Here is a 6,525-nt window from a genome sequence, read left to right on the forward strand (position 1 = left end):
CTTTCTATTGATCTTGCTAGCTATGTCCTTTGCCATGCAGAAGCTCTGCAACTTCATGCAATCCCACTTGTCCAACCATTCTGTGATTTGTTGTGTTTCCGTGGATCTATTAAGAAAATTTCAGCTTGAACCAAGGAGACCTAGGGTTTCTCCAATTCCATCCTGTAATGTTTTCAGAATGTCTGCTTTGACTCCAAGGTCTTTGATCCATTTGGAGTTGATTCTGGTGTGCACAACATTTTTAATGTACTCATATTTAAACATATATTAGATGTATTTCAGTGAGAAAAGAGACAAACACTGAAACAAGAAACAGGGTATTCTTTCATTCCAAATCAGGTCTCCATCAGCAGATACATTGAGGATGGCTATAAACAAGCCTCATGGAGAGGAAAGACAAGGATCCCAAGAATGCCCCCCCCGTCAACAAAAACTCACAACCATCCATCGAGGCATCTGTTATGATGCTGAAATGCCACAACTAGCATCTTTCTCATTTGATGGATTTGCAAATTCCCAGAACTGAAAAGGGAATTATAGTTTAATTAGCTCAATTTTAAGCCTAAATCTTTATAAGTTTGTTCTCCTATAATCCAAGAGGAGGCTCCCAGAAGTGGAAAGTCCCTTTACTGTATCCAGTATTGGTTTCAAAATAATTTTTTCCTATTTTAACATGAATTTACGTGTTAACATTTCACTAGTATAAAAGCAGTCTCTATGATTTAAAAGATTTCTTTACCAACCTGAATGTACTTATGCAGAAATGACTTTTTCTTGCTTGCTTGCTTGCTTTTTGTTTTTGCTAGAACTGAGGCTTGAATTCAGAACTTGAGTGCTATCCCTTACCTTTTTCCCTCAAGGCTAACACTCTATCATTTGAGCCCCAGCTCCACTTCCAGCTTTTTGCGGGTTAGTTGGAGATAAGAGTTTCACAGACTTATCAGAGCTGGCTTCTACCTGTAATCCTCAGATCTCAGCCCCTGAGTAACTAGGTTTGCAGGTATGAGCCAACATTCCCACCCATTCATAACATACTTTTGTCACTTCCATAATCATCACAAATTTGTCTTTGCTACCAGTTATTCTGTTGTTCAAAGTTCTGCTTTCAGATCAATGATAGAGGACATACTACTTTAAAAAATCAAAAAAGCCAAAGCAAAAACAAAAAAATAAATAAATAAAACCTAACTTCACCAACTGACTGCCTCATGATATAGCCTCTTACATACAAGGAGACTTCTTTTGTCTTCTTATTCAACGACACTGCTGAATTCAAGGTTTGGTGGAATAATCTATTTGGAATTCACTAATGAAAACAGTTAAAAATGGACTGGGCACCTATGAATTACACCTGTAATCCTAGCTACTTGGGAGAACAGGATAATCACAGTTCAAGGCCAACCCAGGCAGAAAAGTTTTTGAGACCCCTTTTCAGCCCATAGCTGGGTACACTAATAGGGTGTCATCCCAAGCTATTGGGGAAGCTAAGATTGGAAGGATAGCACCATTAGGCCATCCCCAGGTGAAAAATCTATGACACTCTTTCCCTGCAGAGGGAAGCTGTGTGTGGTAGTTACTGCCTATGATCCATTGACAATGGGAAGCCTTAAAGTAAGAGAATCACAGCTTAGGAGCATGCCTGGTGGGAAGCAAGACCTTGTCCTAAAAATAACCAGTAGGAAACAAGACTGGAAAGGCATGGCCCAATGGTATTGCACCAGCAAGTAGGAGACTCTGAGTTAACCCCCTCCCCAAGTATTACCAGAAAAAAAAAAAAGAAGACAAAATACGTAAGTGGGACCAGGACATATATTTAGTATATGTGAGGCCCCAAGTTCAATCTCTAGCACATACTTACAAAGAGATAATTTTTCTATCAGAAATGAAAACACAGCCAGTAAGAAACACAAGACAATATTCTAGACTGTTCCTCAGGAGTGGGGAAAGGGAACTCAGAATTTTTTGATACCCACTTGGTTCACAAACATTCATGGAAAGCCATTGGTGTGGTTGGCCCTTGTGCTGAGACAGGGCCCAAGTCAATCAATCAATCAACACAAGTAGAAGAGAATATGACAAGCCACAAAGGAACACAGATAAGGACCTCATCAATTCTGCCTGACATTGTTAGGGAGAACTTGGCAGATGTGATCTGGGGGATAGGCACTAGGAAGATTAAGTGTTTCTTTACAATCACGTGTCCTTTGGCACATGTCTGGTAAGCAGATCTTAATTCTAGACTCAGAAGACCTACAAGGACACTGCGCACCCTACTTATTGTTTCATAGTAAGTCATCCAAATCTAGCAGTTTAAGACAAATGCTTATTGTTATACAACCCCTGCAGCTCAAGCAGTAGGACATAGCTCAGTTTCATGATGATCTCAGGTCTCCTCACAGTCTTCTCAAGGTTGACCAAAGCTGTGGTTGTTTCAAAGTTTACCCAGAGGAGGATACAGCTTTAGACTGATTCATGCAGTTGTTGGCAAGACCTAGGCCCAAGCTGGAGGTCAGCTGAAGTCATTAAGAAGAATATAGACCATGTAACTAGAGTTCAAGGGTCTCAAAAGAAGAGAATGAAGACCTGCTGCCTCATCCTGAGTTCCAGAGTCAGGAAACTGAGAGAACAGACTGGTAGAAAACACACAGTGATGGAAAGGCAGCCTGGGCTGATGGCCCAAGTTCATCTCACCAAAGGAGAATTGGGCTTAGGTTCTGTGTCCCTGATAGTGGAGACCCTAGGCAACTCATCTAGCCTAGCACAGTTGTACCCACAAAGGGAAAATGCTTAACACATGGCTCTCAATGAAAAGAACTAAATTTTCAGTAACCCAGTGTGTGTAGCCAGTACAGAATCTGATCCAAGAACATCTCATGGTGTATTGGACCCACCTGAACAGCAACCTCAAGGACAAAGCCAAGGTCAGCCCAGGAAACCCATGTGGAACAGTCTGAATGTACAGTCCTCTTTGCACCTGTCACTTGGATTGTGAAGCTCTGATGTCTGTGAACAGTTAGACTCTTGAAGACTTATGTAGCTAAGAAGAACAGGGAAGAAATAAATCTACGTCAAACCTATGTGCACTGATTTATAATGCTTCCTCTTTCAGAGTTTTAGATGACTGGACCAGAACTCAAGCCCAAATCTATTACTATACAGATAAACTCACAGAATTCATCAAATGGAAAAGTCAATGCTGTCCTGAGTCAAGATGTCAAGCCTGCTTCGTTTAGGTGTGAAAGAAACCAAAGAAAAGATAATGTTAGAAATAATTATATCTATCCACCAGACTTTACCTCTGGGAAGGAGGAGGACTTCATCTTCATCACCATGCCTGTGAATCTGGGGAGCTTGAAACCTGCACACACACACACACACACACACACACACACACACACACACACACACACAAGGGTATTTCCAGAGAGTCTAACTCCATTGCTGGGGAAAAGGGAAGAAAGGGAGTCTTTGGGGGCATTTTTTTGTGGTTTCATCTAGTTCCAATCAGAACCCCAGGTTGAGAGCCACTGCTCTAAGGCGACCAACAGGAGTGATCTGAGCCTCTGCTCCAATGTCTCTTTAGTAATACAGCAAACCAGTTCATTCAACTCCCATGTAGCTATGGCTGACAAGAGGGCTGAAACAATAGTGCCTTCCACCTAGTACCCCCCTCCCAAAGATCTATAGCTTTCTGTACCAATCAAATTCACCAAGTAACAGTCAGTTCTGCTTTGCTATTGCTGCCTAACCACTCACTACCAAATTCTCTCTGAGCCTCACTCACAGAAGTATGTAGAGAAGTATGTAGAAGTATGAAGAGGCAGTAATCCATATTTGACCAATAAGAGAAATTTCTGCTTTACAGTCATGTTCAAGTAAGAGCAGTCCAGGAGACACAGTGCTGCTGCCAATGGAAGCCCAATAACAACTACTCTGGATTACCATCACCACTTTCTCCTCACTCTGAGCCTTTGCTTTACCAATCAACAAGCTCTTATGCCTGTTTTCTGTCTCCATCTTCACCATCCCATGGCCATGTAACTAAAATTGCACCCAAGGGGAAGTCTGGGGCTGGGGCCAAAATCTATACCACAAACCATTTGTGTAGCTGTTGATTTGTGATATCCATAACTTGACCCTTGCTCACTCTTCGGACTTGGAGAACACAGAGCTGGCACCGTCCCCACATGGAAGGACTCCCCTGGAGTCATGGCTCTTGAGTTGAAGAAACTTTTTCAGCTTTGGCAGCTGAGACTTGCAACAACTGATCTATGGGATGATGATAGCAGCTAGCTTGTGTACAGAAAGCTGGTTGTGATAGAAAGGGACATAAGATATTCTGTCTTACTGAAATTTCTCAGATTATGGATGGAGAAAATGATAGAAGCAGTGTTGTTGAGCTAGAGTCATTGTACCCATAGTAACATGAATTGAAACCCCTTTGTATATAAGGATAATAAAAAAGCATTAAATGTGAAAAAAAGGCCAAAAGAAAAAAATTTTAAAAGAAAAAATAGACTATGCACAACAATTTATTCTCACATTTCTTTCTCTCTCTTTTCTTTTCTTTTCTTTCTTTTTTTGCCAGTCCTGGGGCTTGAATGAGGGCCTGAGCACTGTCCCTGAGCCTCTTTGTGCTCAAGGCTATCACTCTACCTCTTGAGCCACAGCACCACTTCTGGTTTTTGTCTGTGTATGTGGTACTGAGGAATTGAACCCAGGGCTTTATGAGTGCTAGGCAAGTACTCTGCCACTAAGCCACATTCCCCACCCATGTTCTCACATTTCTAAATGGCCTTTTAAATTCTTTAGGTTCACTCATAGCTGTAGTAGCTTTATGCAGAAATAGATAGATAGATAGATAGATAGATAGATAGATAGATAGATAGATAGATAGATAGATATAGATATAGATATATGAGCTTGTTCACAAGGAATGCATAGGCAACACAGGTACAAGTTTTTGGGAAAAAATGACTTTCAACTTGCTCTCACTGAAAACAAGATTTTAAATGCCATGCAAATACAAATGAGCCATATCTGGAATCGATTTAACCCATGAAAGGCATGGCAGAACCTCTGAGATCCTTCCTTAAATGAGCTCTAACTTGGCAGGATAAGAATCCAAGGCTTCTTTTCTGGTCTCTATGAACAAAAAAACCCTTAGATCTAAAGTTATTTTCAGGAATATGAAAGGCCAAATCCTTGAAGGTAGCTTTATATATATATATATACATATATATATATATATTGAAAATACCATACAGAGGGGTTACAATTACATGGGCAAAATAGTGAGTACATTTCTTATCAAGCACTGTTGCCTCCTCCTTTGTTTCCCCATACCTTCCCTTCCCCTCTCCACCCCCCACACCCCTCTACCACCTCCTACTTCCCCCACCCCCCACCCTCTACCCAGCCAAAGTTGTAAAGTTTGTTTTTCGACATGATGTCTTATATATCTCATTGTTGTGATGGGTCCACCTGTAACCCTATTTAAACAATTTGAAGGTAGCTTTTAAAAAGAAAATGGAAGGCAATGTGACAATGGAGGGAAGTTTATATTTACATATGACGGTGACACCCATCCACGGTGAAGCCACTGGGGCCGATGTGTGGGCGTTTCCTGGGCTAATATCACCAGTATCACAAACTGGGTGGCTTCCAATGACAGAAACATCTATCCTCACAGTTTGGAGGCCAGAAGTTCTCAGTGAAGGTGTTTGTAGGGCCATGCTTCCCCAAGTGCGCTGAGAGAAGCTTCGTTGCCTCTTCTAGCTCTTAGAGGATTCTGATATCACCTTGGACACTGCTGTAAAGCTCCAAGGCCTGCCTTCATAAGGCCGTGTGGCCTTCTCTGTGCCTGTGTCTTTTTCATTTTCATTTAATCTTATTTTATTGTAAAGCTGCTGTTGGAGGGGTTGAAGTTACATGAGTAAGGCAATGAGTACATTTCTTGCTGAGCAATGTTACCCCTTCCCTTGTTGTTCTTGAGATACTATCCCTTCCATCCCCCACCTCCTTCACTCCCCCCCCACCAAAGTTGCAAAGTTCATTTCCAATATAGTGTCCTGTGGCATCATTGTTGCAATGGGTCATCCAGTGTCCTTGTTTCAGCATTTTGTTATTCCCCTTCACACCAGTATCTTTTCTTTTTTTAATTTTAATTTTAATTTTTTCTGAAAATACTGTACAGAGGGGTTACAATTACATGGGCAAGATAATACGTACATTTCTTTTTTTTTTTTTTTCGGTCATGGGGCCTGAACTCTGGGCCTGGGCACTGTCCCTCAGCTCTTCAGCTTAAAGGCTAGCACGCTACCACTTGAGCCACAGTGCCAATTCCGGCTTTTTCTTTTTTGCTTATGTGGTGCTGAGGAATCGAACCTAGGGCCTCTGGCATACAAGGGAAGCGCTCTACCACTGAGCCACCTTCCCAGCCCAATACGTACATTTCTTATCAAGCATTGCAGCCTCCTCCTTTGTTAACCCTTCACATCCCTTCCCAGCCTCCCCCCCACCCCC

Source organism: Dipodomys ordii, unplaced genomic scaffold (assembly GCF_000151885.1).
Source record: "Dipodomys ordii isolate 6190 unplaced genomic scaffold, Dord_2.0 Scaffold100, whole genome shotgun sequence".
Classification (NCBI taxonomy): domain Eukaryota; kingdom Metazoa; phylum Chordata; class Mammalia; order Rodentia; family Heteromyidae; genus Dipodomys; species Dipodomys ordii.